Here is a 16,206-nt window from a genome sequence, read left to right as displayed (position 1 = left end):
TTAAGATATAAGTTATAATCACTTTCTCACAGCTCTACCAAACGGGGCCATTGCCATTGGATTTTCACCTTCGGATGTCCTACGGATGTTCCTAGATGACCACCTCAAGATAAAAATTTGTGAAAAAATTACACTGGTCTATCGACCGGTCAGTCATCCGCCCGCCTGGTTGACCGATGATTTGATAAAATTATAAAATCTTTCATTAGAACACTTAATATCAAAAGTAATTTTTATTTAAATTTTTACCTAAATTTAATAGAAAAATAAATAAATTAATGGACCATTAAAGATGCCCTAATTTTATTTTATTTTTTGTTTGAACTGGGAAAAAGGGCTCTGTGGTGTCATCAAGGGTCCAACGGGGCCATGACCCTGGAATAATCGGTTGTCAACCAGAAATTAACCCCCACCAAGTGAGGGACCCACCACCACCCTAATGAATCTTATTAGTTATGACATATTTTCCTTTTGCACGATACCATTATACGGCATTTGTTGGGACTACACACTTAATTGGAGCAGAGATGGAAGGATGGGCTTGTTGTACTATGAATAAATTATAAATACATATTTGAGATTTGATTAAAATACAAATTATTTTCTGTGATTTTGAAAATTACATTTCACTCCTTGAGGTTTCTAATTTCATAACAAATCGTCCATTTTATTAATAAATCATCAAGTCAAGTAATAGTTTTTAATGATGTTAAAAATATATTTCAATTAATAATTTAGATAATTTTATTATTGTACAAGATAGCAATTATGAATTTTATTTTTTTAGTTAATTCTGTTAAATAAAAAATTATAATAAGGAGGTATTTGTAATTTTTCAAACCACAAGGAACAATCTGTATTTTAAGCAAATCTTAGGGGGTGTATTTGTAATTTAATCTTGTATTATTATAGGAGAAATTTTTTATATTTTTAGTCATGGATAAATTACAAACACACCCCTGAGATTTATTTAAATTACAAATTATCCCCTATAGTTTTAGAAATTATATTATGCCCTCCTAAAATTTCTAATTTCATAAAGAATAAGTCCTTTTATTAATAAATCATAAAATTAATTAACAGTTTTTAATAATGTTAAAATTTTATTTTAATTAATAATTCAGATAATTTTATTATTGTATAATTGAATAGTTAGAAATTTCACTTTTTCAATTAATTCTATTTTAGATAATTTTATTATTGTATAATTGAATAGTTAGAAATTTCACTTTTTCAATTAATTCTATTAGATAAAAAAATTTAGACATGAAAGTATTTATAATTTTTCAAACTATAAAAAATAATTCATATTTTAAATAAATCTCAAAGAGTATATTTATAATTTACCCTTTAATCATATATGGGCCTTTATATTGTGAATCTTTTATACTATTTTGGTAATTTTTTAATACTTAACTTGATTTCAATATTAATATAATAATGATAGTGGATCTTATTATATGTTATGACATATTTTCCTTCGATGTGAGGTTTGCACATACCTCATTACGCAGTATTTTTTTTTTTTTTTATAAGGGGAAAAAGGGCTTTGAGATGTCATCACGATTCCGTGGGCCCTGATTCTAGAGTAATGGGTTGCCAGTCAAGAATTAACTCCACCATATGAGAGACCCACCACCAAAGCACCAGAGGAATTGGGGTCACTGCTGTGGCAAAATAAGGGAAAAAAGGGCTTTGAGATGTCATCACGATTCCGTGGGCCCTGATTCTAGAGTAATGGGTTGCCAGTCAAGAATTAACTCCACCATATGAGAGACCCACCACCAAAGCACCAGAGGAATTGGGGTCACTACTGTGGCAAAATAAGGGAAAAAAGGGCTTTGAGATGTCATCACGATTCCGTGGGCCCTGATTCCAGAGTAATGAGTTGTCAGTCAAGAATTAACTCCCACCATATGAGAGACCCACCACCAAAGCACCAGAGGAATTGGGGTCACTGCTGTGGCAAAGGCACAGCAGTAACTGTTGTGCTTCATTTTGTGATGCATCATGGGATTATTTTTATGATCTGAACCGTTCATTTTGTAGGGTTTGTTGAGTACTTCAAGCCTACCAAAAATCATATTAATCGGATACCAATAACTATATGATTGATAACCAAAAAAACAAACAAGAAGTTTTTCTTTTGAAAAATAGTATAAAATATGCAATTCGATCATATAGTTGTTGATATCCGATTAATATGATTTTTGGTAGGCTTGAAGTACTCAACAAATACTACAAAATGAACGGTTCAGATCATAAAAATAAGCCCATAATGCATCACAAAATAAAGCACAACAGTCACTGCTGTGCGTTTGCCACAGCAGTGACCCCAAATCCGATACCAGAGGAACTCAATTATACCCCACCGGCCGCCGAGGGTTCGAACCGGAGTACAGAGACGGGGTTTCAAAGAGAACACTTCCACACTTCCCCCAAGATTCGACCCTAGGTCATGCCTATGGAGACGAGTTGTTTTCTCCACTGGGCCACCACCCCGGGTGGTTACGCAGTATTTGTTGGATCACACAATTGTGTATGTTTTATAAAAATATTGGCTATGTTTGTTTTCAGTTTTTTGAAATTATTTTTTAAAAAAAATTATTTTTTTATTTTTAGTAAGTTTTTTTAATAGTTTAAGTAATTTTTTTAATTTTTAGATACACCTAACATAAATATATTTAAAATATATAATTTTCGTGAATTTTTTTAAAAAAGAATTCACTAAATACCAAAAATATAAAAAAAAATACAAAAATTTAGTATATTTTTCATATTTTTTGTGTGTTTATTAATTTTTTAAAATATTTATTTACAAATATTTTACTTTTTAAATATATCTAACTAATGTACATCTAAAAAAAATTTTAAAAAAAAACACTTAAAATTTTAAAAATATTCACTAAAAACAAAAAAACACAAAAAACAAAAAACTCTGTTTTTAAAAAATTGAAACCAAATACACTGATTAATATTTTTTGAAAAAATAAGATAAATAAATTATATTGACATTCACCCTATTTAGTTTAGGAAATTTTAAAAGTAATTTTTTTAGTTTTTAATTCGTATCTTTTTATTTTTAGTATTTTTTATATTTTAATTATTTTTTTATTTTTCAATTTTTCTTAATCTGTATATATTTAAAACGTACAAAATTTGTCCCCCAAAAAATTTCAAATTCATTAAATTCAAAATATTCTCGTATTTTTTATTTATTAACTTTTAAAAAAATATTTATTCACTAATATTTTACTTTTTAATACATTTAGATTAGGTGCATTTAAAAAATTAAAAAAAATTGACTAAAATACAAATACAAAAAAAAATAAAAATACTAAAGACAACAAAATATAAGCAATAAAAAACTTTAAAATTCAAAAACTATTTTTTAAAAATCCTTATAGAACCTTCTTACCCAAGTTATTTTTTAGTAAATTTTTCTTTTTTTTTTAAAAAAAAAAGAGTAAATTAGATTGACATCTCTTAATAAGAAAAATACTATAAACTCTACATTTCGAAATAATTATACTAATCTTCCTTAAACGGATATAGTGTGGTTGTTGTGCGGAAGGCATAACTGTGGCCATTTCAACTTGTTTCAAGGCTCGTTTCGAATATGAACTTTTCACATTTTAGAATATATTGAGTAGAATATATCTACACAAAATCAAGTTGATCGGATATCATTAACCCTTTTATTGAATTGTATTTGTATTTAGTTTTATATTTCAAATCAAATTTGCTGTTCATTTTTGTAGATACAAATATAATTCGATAAAATGATTAATGATATCCGATCAATTTAATTTTTTACAGATATATTCTACTTAATATACTTTAAAATATAAACAGTTTGGATCATTAAAACCCAAATAGTCACACAACAGTAACTATTGTGCCTTCTACATTGCAATCACACCACATCCTTCTTAAACAGTAGTTCTCTTGTATAGGAAATTCCAAACATAGCATGCACAAATAAGAAGAGAGTGTGGGGCTATTAAGTAATTCATCATACAAGGTGATTGCAAAAAAAGTATGGGCCATTTATACACATGTCCTAATGTAAAAACTTATACTTCATTAAGTCCTAATTAAGATTTTTTGAACCTTCAAGTCCCATTAAATTTTTAATAGTCGGAATTACTTTTTAAACAATGGTTATTTATCATTTATGATTATCTATAAAAGAAGATAATGATTTGACATTTATTTTGATTTTCAAAACTTTAAAATATCAATTTTCAAATTGAAAAAACTAAAAAAAAAATTGTGTGCAAAAAAAAAAAAAAAAAAAACTAATCACTCTGTTTATTTCCAGTTTTTAGAATTCACTCTTCAAAAAATTCTACTTTTTTCTTTTTCGTATTTTTTATGTTTTCACTGAATTTTTTTAACATTTTAAGTTTTTTGTTTTTAAATTTTAGACACACCTAACATAAATAAGTTTAAAAAGTATAATATTTGTGAAAAAAATCTTTGAAAAATTCACTAAATACCAAAAATACAAAAAAATGAAAATTCAGTACATTTTAAATTTTTTAAAATATTTTTTCACAAATAATTTATTATTTTGATACACTCAAGTAAGGTACATCTAAAAAAGTAAAAAAAAAATGTTTAAAATTTAAAAAATATTCACTAAAAACAAAAAATTTAATTTTCAAAAAATTAGATTCAAAAAATTGAAACCAAACACACATAATATTTTTTTTTTGAAAAAATTAAATTTATTTTTTGTGCAAAACTAAAATTTTTGTGTCTATAAAGGAGCATGATAATGGAACACTAATGTGTAAAATTAAAATAAAAATAAAAATAAAAACTGATAATATGTTCAATTTTATTAGATAGTTGAATCAAATCAATAAGTAGAAGGGTAAAAACGTTTAATCTCATACTTTGTTTTTTTTTTATCAGTTAGTGAAACAATTATTTGGAATATTATTATGCAAAATTAATAATATTCGTAGTTTTAAAAATTGAGAAAAATTAATAATATTCTCATTTTTACTAATAAGATTTATTGGTTCAAAAAATGTTAGATAGGACCTAAGCTAATATAACATTTGTAAATAAAAATTCAATAATGATTCATCCCCCTTTTCCCCCATCCCCTTTGACCCCCTCTCTCTCTCATTGGTTATATTTTCTTTTTCATTTTCTTTTTTTTCCTGCTCCTCCAATCACCACTCGTCACGTGGCAAAGGGGGTGAGGGGGTGACCCCCAAAAGGGGGTCCCAAGCATTATTCCTAAAAATTTTAGGTAATTAACTCAAGTAATTTATTTACAAAAAAAAGTTTAACCTCTCCCACAGGGTAAATTGGAAAAATTAACCTTAAATTTATTTTTTTTCTCCAACATAAGTTTTTGATGTCAATAATGATTTTTTTTTATATAATTAAAAATTGGATTTTATGGCTAATTTTCCAAATTTGCCCTTTATGTAAGTCTCATATGATATACTTAACTCTTAAAAGTAGACAAAATGTAATACCTTTGGTACTACTTTTTCAATTGTAACACATTTAATCTTAAATTTTAAATCTTATTTTAAATGAGGATAATTAAATATACCACCAAGGGAAAAATTGTCGATTTGTTACAATATAAACTTATTTGACAAAAATAAATGTCACAAAAATATTTTTGAATTTTTTAAAATTATTTTTACCCACCAAAAATAAAATTATGTAAAATTGAGAAATCTTTTAGACATTTATTTATTTTACCAAATTAATTTTTATTATGTGTTTGGATGATGATCATGTAATGAGTAATTGTTAGGATTTTAATGTGTAATCGATATATTTAATTTATGAAATATTTTTAGTTTTGGATTTTTTTATTTAATAGATTGGTTTAATAATGATCTCAAAATTGTCGCCATATTTGTCTTTTAGAAAAATATAAACTAATTTTATGAAAATAAAACAACCACACATTATATAATCATCGTTTAAAAACATAATAAAAATTAATTTGGTAAAATAAATAAATGTCTAAAAGATTTATTAATTTTACGTAATTTTATCTTTAGTGGGTAGAAATAATTTTTTAAAATTTAAAAATATATTTTTGACATTTATTTTTATCAAATTAATTTATATTTTATCAAATTAACGATTTTACTCTTGAAATTAAGTAATTGTATCTTTAATTATCTTTATTTAAAACAAAATTTAAAATTTAAGATCAAATATATTATAATTAAAAAATCAAAATACAAATTTCAAATTATAAGAACCATTGGCACAACCCGTCCTTAAAAAAAAATGCAAAGTTAAAAAACTTTTGACATAATTTACTCTTGTTTTTCTAGTCCACGACAAAAGACCTTTCAGTAACAACCTCCTATCCACATCCTAGGCCTCTATGAGATCTATTGAACGTGATTCTCATTGTAAGATAAATTGATAGAGAGAGATACAGAGAGAATGAATTATGTATATTGATTTATGTATTGAATGTATTTTGTACAATGGTTCAGGAGCTCCTTATAAAGGAGAAGTTTACAAACAATGCACCCAAAAGCAACCGAAAGCAAAGACATCATGATCAGCTAGGACACACTTTACAGCTAATAACAACATAGAATACACTAACAATATAATGCACTAACAGCCCCCCTCAAACTCAAGGAGGATAGGCACAAACCAACTTGAGTTTGAAGAGAGTAACAAAATAGAAAAATAAACTGATAAATAAAATAAAACAGGATAGGAGACACGGTATGGTCGTGTCAGACCGATGTAGCAGACAGTTTATGGGGTCATGTCGGACCGGTGTAGCAGGACAGTTTACGGGGTCATGTCGGACCGTTGTAGAAGACAGTTTACGGGGTCATGTCGGACCGATGTAGCAGCTGACCGGAATCAATGTCGGGACAGTTTACGGGGTCATGTCGGACCGTTGTAGCAGACACTGTGTGGTCGTGTCAGACCGATGTAGAAGACAGTTTATGGGGTCATGTCGGACCGTTGTAGAAGACAGTTTATGGGGTCATGTCGGACCGGTGTAGAAGACAGTTTACGGGGTCATGTCGGACCGTTGTAGCAGACACTGTATGGTCGTGTCAGACCGTTGTAGAAGACAGTTTATGGGGTCATGTTGGACCGTTGTGGTGGTGCACCAAGGGGGCGACTTAGGGAGTGCGCCATGAGCGACTTATACATGATACTGTGTATAACCCCCCCTCAAACTCAAATAGGTGTGAAGATAGAAACCTATTTGAGGTTGAAAAGGGACTGATAAAGCTGACCGGTGTAGAAGACACTGTATGAGTGTCTAGATAGGCTGCCCAAAAAATATACATGTAGATATATATCGAGCCCTCAAAAGTCGTGCCCTCAAAAGGTGTGTCATCAAAAGGCGTGCCCGAGTCATGAAAAGGCGTGCCATGAAAAGGCGTGCCAGGTTGTCGGCGTCAAGAGGCGCGCGATGCGCGTGGCTGCCTCGGCTATTTAACCAAGACAGAGCCTGAGGCCGAGGCAGAAGCAAAAAACCGGCGAAAGCCTCTGTAAAACTTCTTTGTTGTGCTGAGAGAGAGAGGCTGTAACACTGGTGTGCTGAGAGAGAGAGTCTGTAACATTCTGTTGCGAGAAAAAAATGGCTTCGTCGTCCCGTGGGCTGCTGACCCTCTTTCCTGATCTCAACGAGTCAACAAGAGAGATAACGGGTGCGGTGGCCAGTGAACCGCAACCAAACACTGCCGGTTTTGCGCCGTTGAACTTTCCGATGCGGTCGGTGGAGCAAAAAATGGCTGTGCAGTCGGATGTGGAGGCCAATCAGTATACTTTGAAGTCATGTGTGGAAACCATGACTGCGGTGACAAACTTGTCGAACCGGCTGCAGAGTAGGGCAAATGAGGTGCAGCAGTTAAACGCCCAGCTGGCTCTGCTCCAACGCATGTATAAGGATGCGCGAGCAGAGATAAGCGTGCTAAGGGCAGAAAACAAGGAGCTGAAGCGGAAGGCCACCGTGATGTTCAGATTTGGAGGTCCTCCATATGCTGCAGTGGAGGAGTATGGGGGAGTGAATGTGCTCGGCGGCGTGGAAAACACGGAGGCAGCACCGTCAAGGGCCGCGCAGGACGGAGGCAAGAAGAAAAGACCGGCGGCAGAGTAGAGAAGAAAAATCCCGCCTGTGGATGAGGTTGTTGTTTGTTTGTTTGTTTGTTTGTTTTTTTTTTTTTGTTTTGTTTTGTTTTGTTTTATTTTTTTTATTTTTTATTTTTTATTTTTTTTATGTAAAAGTGTGAGCGGGGTTGATCCCCTGATATGAATAAAAGGACAAGGTTGTGGAATGTTGGTGGTGTTAGTTGGTGGTGTTATTTTGTGGAATAAGAAAAACAAAATAAAAGAAAACAATGGATAAAGAAAAGAGAGAAAAAAAAAAATTGGTGGATGGGTGAGAAGAAAAACAGCGGTGTGCAGGTCGTCTTCGTCTTCTGTTTTTGTTGTTTTTGTTTTTGTTTTTGTTTTTTTTGTTTTTGTTTGTTTGTTTGTTTTTTTTTTTTTTGTTTTGGTTGGATAAAATAATAATAATAATAAGATAGTAATGGCGAAAGCATGTGACTCGGTGGGTGGAAAGTAAAAAAAAAAAAAGAAATAAATAAAGAGAGAAAGTGGGAGACAGGATGAGGATGAGGAGAAGAAGAAAACGAATAAAAAAAAAAAAGTGGTGGCGTTATTTGAAAAACAAAAAGTAGTGGATGGCAAAAGTAAAAGAGAAAGAAAGGAAAAGAGAGGGTTTAAAGGGAGAGAGAGAGAGGGAGTGGGTGGATTTAAAAAAAAAAAAAAATGTTTTCATCACATGTGTGTCTATCAATCCCGTGGGTGTGTGTGGGAGTGTGTGTTGTGTTGGGTCTGTCAATCCCGTGGGTGTGTGTCTTGTGTGTCTGCTGTGAGTGCCGTGGGTGAGTATTGTGTGAGAGAGAGAAGCCTAGAAATCTAGAGAGAGAAGAGAGCTGGGTTTGGTTCCTTCAAACACTTGTACTTCTACACTGTCTTGAGCCGATCCTTCTAACAACGAAGGATGGACAGCCTTAGCTTAAAGTCATTTGCTACAGCTTCCTTTTGGCCAATGACTCCAATTTGGCAGACCCCACATCGCAAAGTAAAGTTGGCAGTGTCGGTGTAACTTCTTTTCCTTTGTTGTTCCCTAACAAGATTAAGAGCAAGCCGTTCAACCATTCCAACAGTTCCATCCTTCATAAAAATTGTCTGATCAAACTCTTCTGGAGCTCCATCAGATGGAGACATAGCCAAAGCATCATAATGGAGCCCATCATAAATGAGCATAACCCTTTCATGATAGTTCTTTCCCTGTCCATACAAATCGCATCTCAAGGTTTGGATATCATATGCTGCAATTTCACGTCCATAATAATCTACTAATATTGCAAGCTCTATGGCACCTCCCCACTTCTCTGGGTCAAGAATCCAGGTGCAGTACTCTTCATTTGGCTTCCCAAGGAATGCTTCAGAATATTGTGTCGGATCACTTGCCACTGTCGCAGCTATAACCTGTCTCAACTCGGGAGCTTTGTTTTTGTCATGGTCCATAACATACCCAACAGCATTGAAGAGGCAACTGTTGTCTGAAGGAATGACCCTCCAGTGATCCACAGCGACCAGAAACCAGCTACACGTGTTCCAGTTCGCACACTGCTCTTCAAGGCAGCCGTGGTCACCACCATCAGCAACAAACATGCGAGCCGACTGTGCAGTTGCTTCCAAACTTCCACAGATCATGGTCGGCGGTGGTGATCCACCGAGAAGAGAGAGAGCCCAGGTGCAGAGAGAGAGAGGAACATGAATCCATCGTTGTCGCCGGACCTCTCGACGAGCTCCTGGAAGACGGGGTTGTCAACGACGTCGGAGCCGACGAGGTAGCGACAGCGAGACTTGCCGACGTAGACGGGGTGGGGGGCTTTGGAGATCTTGTCGTTGTTGTTGTGGAAAGAGGAGGAGTAGTCATCGTTGGAGGAAGAGTGGGTTGAGGACGAGGCGGCGGTGACGACGGAGCCGCCGTAGGTGGAGCGGCTGCTGAGCTGTTTGCTGACTTGAGCTTGGTTAGTTTGCCTCCTTTTGCCATCTTATTGTATATGATTAACCAGTGTGGTTCAAGACTTGGTTGAGAGACATGTGCTTAGTTTTCTCATCGTCCGGCGGGCGGCCAGGGCGAGGCTGCCGCCCGCCGGTGAAGCGAAATTACTAGGTTGTTAACTTGGCTCTGATACCATGTAAGATAAATTGATAGAGAGAGATACAGAGAGAATGAATTATGTATATTGATTTATGTATTGAATGTATTTTGTACAATGGTTCAGGAGCTCCTTATAAAGGAGAAGTTTACAAACAATGCACCCAAAAGCAACCGAAAGCAAAGACATCATGATCAGCTAGGACACACTTTACAGCTAATAACAACATAGAATACACTAACAATATAATGCACTAACACTCATATCTATCACTAAACAGATTTTCTATTTGTTTATATTATATAATAAAAAAAAACGTACATTTATATTTCAAAGTAGTATTTTGGTTTTTAATTCGTCAAACCTTGTAAATTAGTGTTCTCACCAATTGGCTTGTTATTTATTTATTTATTTTTAGTCCACAAATATTATTTTTTAATTGGTTTGGTGAAAAGAATGATCTAAAGCAAGATCTTAGAAGACTTTTAAAAGAAATCTATTATTTCTTTATATTTATTGATTTTTTTACCACGTTTAATTTCACCGAAAACATGATAACATACTACTTTTCTTGAATTTAAATCGATTATAACATTTTATCATTACCATTTTGACCAAAAAAATCAAAATGATTTATTGAGATTTTGCTCAAACAAATTGGTTATGTCAATTTCCAAAATTATGTTTACATAATCTATTTTATTTTCCTTTTTTAATTCTCAAAACTTTTTTACATTAAAGATAAGAAAAATACTTATCATTGTCTAATTAAACATGCAAAAAGTGCATTGATTGAAAGTGCTTTTGAAATATGTAAAAAAAAAAAAATTAAAATTAAACAAAATAATTAACATTTGATTCCTTTATTATTAATTAATTGAGCTGTTTTAGTATGATCGTTAAAAATATCACTTCCAACTTACTATATTTGGCCATAATTAGATATATATATATATATATATATATAAAACAACAAAAAAAAGAATAGAGACAAAAATGAGTATTATAGATGTGAGCACTTTACAAAAGTTTCGATACCATCGTCCAACTTATATGGAAGAGAAAAGTGAAAGCTTTTTAATTTTTAATTTTATTTGATTTATATTACAATTGGATCGAAGAAGAGTAATAGGGGAAATTTTATTATTGTCCGTCTTATATTCCTCGTGAACAAAAATAATTGGAATCTGGCCAATTAATTTGTTTTTAATCGCCCTTTGTCACGTCATTGTGATTGAGATTTGATTATTATCGCCGTCTTATTATTCTGGCCAACAAATATTATTGGACCATATTCAATTAATTAGTGTTAATTGCTTGATTTCTTAAATATAATTGGGATTTCAGAATCAAAAAACATGCATACCAACAAATGAAAAATGGTGAATTTAAGTCTCCATCTGTACAATGCAGTACAGCATGTGATAATTAATTAAGTTAATTATACATTAGAGTTTTCTGGTTCATTGCAACTTTGGATTTGTTGTAATAAATTATGTTGGTTTATAGTCATAATCACAAGTTTAATTACTTTAAGTAAAAGAATAGGTGTTCGGTTACCTAAACTTGGAGAACAAAAACCTTGTCTTATGGTCTGCTAGATCATCAGCTGTCACTGTTAAAATTTGACAATAGATAAAGAAAATCTCTACACTTCATGGGTTCAAAATTAATCTTTTTATTTGACATTATGAAATATATTATTTTAAATGGCATTTGCACAATTAAATGAAAATGTCAAAATAACATTTTGAAAACAGTATGTATCTCTGGCTATTAAACAAAAACACTAGAAAATACAAATAATAAAAATTACAGTAACTATTGTAAGGGCTGAGACGCGGGAAATTCGCTCTCTTTAAGGAGATTCAAACCCTCTGCGGTTAGGTAATACCTCACACCGGTGCAGCAGAAAAAACCTTGACTTGTTCCCCCAGGATACAACAGCTCGAGTAAGTCGTATGATTAACCAATACTGCACAATTGGTTGAACCCAAAACTTTATCACATACACCCTTTTTATTTGCCTGATAATCTCACACAAAACATAATAAAGCAACAAAAAACTTCTTCTTCTTACCAAGATAAGAAGTTAGATCAATATATAAAAATGAAAACTTGTTAGGCAAGTGCTTTTGGTGGAGAAGTTTTCTGAAGACTTGGCGAAGACTTGACTTGGACTTGGAAGACTTATATGGTGGGCAAGCAAACTTGGTAGAAAAGAAAAGAAGACTAAACCTATAACACATTATAATATTAAAATATCTGCTAACACAAAACAAACTATTTGATTCATAATGGCTCATTAAAAGTTTGTGTCAAATGGCCCCGTTTGAGAAATTGGGTTAGAGTTAAAATAGTTAATAAATCAAAACACCTAATCACATCACTTTCTTTATTTTTTTTACACATCTTTTTATAAAAAGTCAATTAAAATAACTTATTCCCAAACCTATAAACAAGTTAAGTTTGAACATACTTTTGTGTTTGTCAAGTTTTTAAGCCAACCTTGGCTTAATAACTTATACGCAAGATAAAAAAGTTACTCGAATTTGACTTACTAAAAATCCGTCCAAGATCGACTCATTATGTAAATAATTCAAACTTAAACATATATTAAATTGTATTTAATTTTCAAATCAAATTTAAATAACTTTCTGCTTGAATCGTTTACTACCTTATACGTAGATACAAAACGATAAAGTCACTAGGGTGCCCTGTTTGGGGACTAGAAGTTTTAGCCAAAAGACACTATAAGTTATTATATTATTCTCTCTATTTTTTTGAACGTCTTTTATAAAATATCAAAAAATCAATTAAAATAGGCGATTACTAAACTGGGATTAGTGACATCTCATACAGTAACACTAATGCTAAAAGTTACACCTTATAATTATGTGAAATTGCATTTTGCACTCTCTTTTCTTCCTAATGGTTTATTAGTTGAATACACAAGTTATTCTTCTTCATTGAGCTGCCATACCAGAAAGGTTAGAAAAAGAAAGAAGTATCAACGATAATTTAAGATATTTCAAGGTTTCAATTTAGCTGTATTTCTTAATGTTCGTCCTTTTTGTCAGGCTGATGAACTAACCTATATTCTATAGGTGGAAAGATTCAAAAAGAGTAGCTACTGTTGTGTTCTTCTTTGGCTGCCTTCACTCTGTGGAGACTTTGAATACCAAAAAAGATATACAAATCGAAAAATTTGATCACTGTATCTATTTACTAACATTCGCGAAGGTTGGTGATTTGGGAGGTCGAATATTTTGGTGATTGTAGCAATGATGTTTGAAAAATAAGAATATAGTTCTTTTTGAGAATAAAAAATAAGACGATCCTTCTAAGGTGTGTCGTATTAGTCTTGATCGTACTCACAAATTTTTTCAAGATATTTTGTATGTAGCGACTCTAATAATGTTTGTTTGTAGTGATGTTAAAAAAACAAATTAGTATCATTTCCATTTTTGATATGTCGTTTTTTTGTATTTTCATGCTCAACAATTTACCTATTTTTTTGTAGCGAAAAATATTTTTGATAATTAAAAAAAAAAACAAACCAAACATGCTACTTAATGTAAATTATTCAACTCTAAATTCTACAAATTCTTTAGAAAATCACACTTATTAATATCCATAATTATTTTCAATACATCATGACCTAATTTAAACATTTTAAATTTTAAATAAATTATTTATTATTTATTATTTTAACAAAAAAATTGCAAATACGTTCTGTGACACAACATGTTACTAGCAGCTTAGCCCTTTGCTCATAAAAAAATAGATAGATAGATATTTTTTGATAAACACAATAGAATATATTATATGTTCTTTTTTTTTTTTTTGGAAGGTTTATTAGAAAATCTTTTTTCAGGTACTTGTATCTTAATTAGTTCATAAGATATTTTTGTATTTCAATAAGTCCTATTATTTGAACATTTGATCTACCAGATCCTAATTCTCATATTTAAAGTATTTTATGGACATTTCTACCCTTACAAATATTTTTTGAATAGTTAGTAATTTGGTGATGTGAACATTCTTATTTTACAATGTGAATATTCACATTAACGTGTGAATGTTCATATTGATAATATGAATATTCACATTGACATGTTAACATTCACATTAATAGTATGAACATTTATATTAACTGTATGAACTTTCACATTGACGATGTAAATATTCATATTGACGGAGTGAATATTTACATCACGGAACATTTATATTATAAATGTGAATATTATTAAAGGTATTTTAATAACTATATCACTTATAAAACTTATTAAAATATAAAAAAATAATATAAACTAAATAAAATATAAATAAATAAAAAGTGATTTATGAAAAAATGTCCTGTTTTTTTTAGAAGGTATATTCTTAACGTTTTTGAAAAGTCGTTTGATTTGGTTAAACCCATGTTTTTAATGTGGCGCGCAGCCCATGGGCGTTGACAAGCTTCATGAAATAACTGTCCGACATTATTATCAAATCAAATTGTTCAATTTGCATAAATTGGAAGGTTTTGTGCGTTTTCATTTCATTTCAACCAGTTTTCAAATCGTTGACCATATAAATGTGAACTTGAAGAGTCTTTTCCAATGAACAACCATGGATTGAATGAAAAGAATAAGATTGCATGGTCAAAATGTCCAAAGTCCCCCAGAGTAATAGTTCGGTTCAAGTCTAATGATGAGAAGTTATATGATAATTCTAAGGCATGGTCGGGTGGTGTTCTAAGAATATTATGATTGGTGAAAAAAATATGATTCACAATTTAGTGTTAGATGATGAAGAACATTAAAAATGCATAATTGGTGGAAATACTATGCCTCCAGACCACTTAATAATTTTTTGTATTGATGGGCCAGGTTTTCAACAATAAAATATGAGTTGGGCTGGGATCAAATGGTAGGGCCCATGATTTGATCCATAAGCTTTGCCCAATGGGTTATCTGAAGTTGGAACCATAGGCCGACTACAAAGGTCTTAGAAGAATTTTCTTATCAATCCAACAACCTATTATTAGAAAAATCAAATTGCTCATTCGAGCACAATTTTTTATTGGAAAATGCTCCGTAGCTCGAGAATGTGAGGCTCGAATGGCGCGAATTGTACGAAAAATATTATCTTGCCGGTAAAAGAATCAAAAAACATCCTAAAACGACGTCGATTTGAGATTTTGAGCCACTCGAGCCACGAAAAATTCGAGCTACGAATCAGAACCGTTTTTTATTATATAAAAACAAGTTAAAGTCAAACTTTTAAGGTCCTTTGATAATCGAGCCAAACTTTAACAGAATAAAGGTCAATAGATTCGTGAAAATAAAAATTTGGCCTCCATTTAGTAAGTCTTTCAAATTATAGTTTCACCCATTGATTTGAGTGTGGTGTTTGTTTTGAAATTTTAAATCATAATTCTGCATCCATTTCTCAAAACTGAATTTAAAACATAATCATTATTTTTTAAAATTCCTAACCAAACACATAATTTAAAACTCTTTTCAAAACTCGATTCAAATCAATATTTTAATTTTTTAAATATTTTAAATATTTAAATATTTTAAATATTTAAATATTTTAAAAGTATTTTAATTTTGTTAAGATTTTAAATATTTTAATATTTAAATATGTTAAGATTTTTTAAATTTTTTGAATATTTTAATTTTTAAATATTACAATTTTAATTTTTTAAATTTTAAAATATTTTATAAAAATAAATCCAAACTCTATTTTATAAAAATATTTTTAAATATTTTTATTTTTTTGTTATGTATTTGGTTACGATTTGAGTGTAGAGTTGTAAAAGTAGTATGAAGTTTCGAGTTATGTGTTTGGTTATGAGTTTTAAAAATAATTTCTTAATTGAGTTTTGTTTTATGTGTTTGGTTACGATTTGAGTGTAGAGTTGTTTTTAAATTTAAAATATTAAAATTTTAAATTATTTAATTTTTTTGAATATTTAAATTATTTAAATTTTTACTATTTAAAT

General features: G+C 30.9%; 1 pseudogene across 1 annotated transcript; it reads right to left on the bottom strand.

Annotated features, from left to right (window-relative positions):
* Positions 1-8,869: 8,869 nt before the first annotated feature.
* LOC114322301 (OVARIAN TUMOR DOMAIN-containing deubiquitinating enzyme 2 pseudogene) lies at positions 8,870-10,067 on the bottom strand (annotated as a pseudogene). Its single transcript, XR_014343165.1, has one exon. The product of XR_014343165.1 is annotated as an OVARIAN TUMOR DOMAIN-containing deubiquitinating enzyme 2 pseudogene (transcript).
* Positions 10,068-16,206: the final 6,139 nt, after the last annotated feature.

This window comes from Camellia sinensis, chromosome 10 (genome assembly GCF_055761805.1).
Source record: "Camellia sinensis isolate YWXY chromosome 10, ASM5576180v1, whole genome shotgun sequence".
Lineage (NCBI taxonomy): Eukaryota > Viridiplantae > Streptophyta > Magnoliopsida > Ericales > Theaceae > Camellia > Camellia sinensis.
This window is presented reverse-complemented; position numbering and strand designations above follow the sequence as displayed.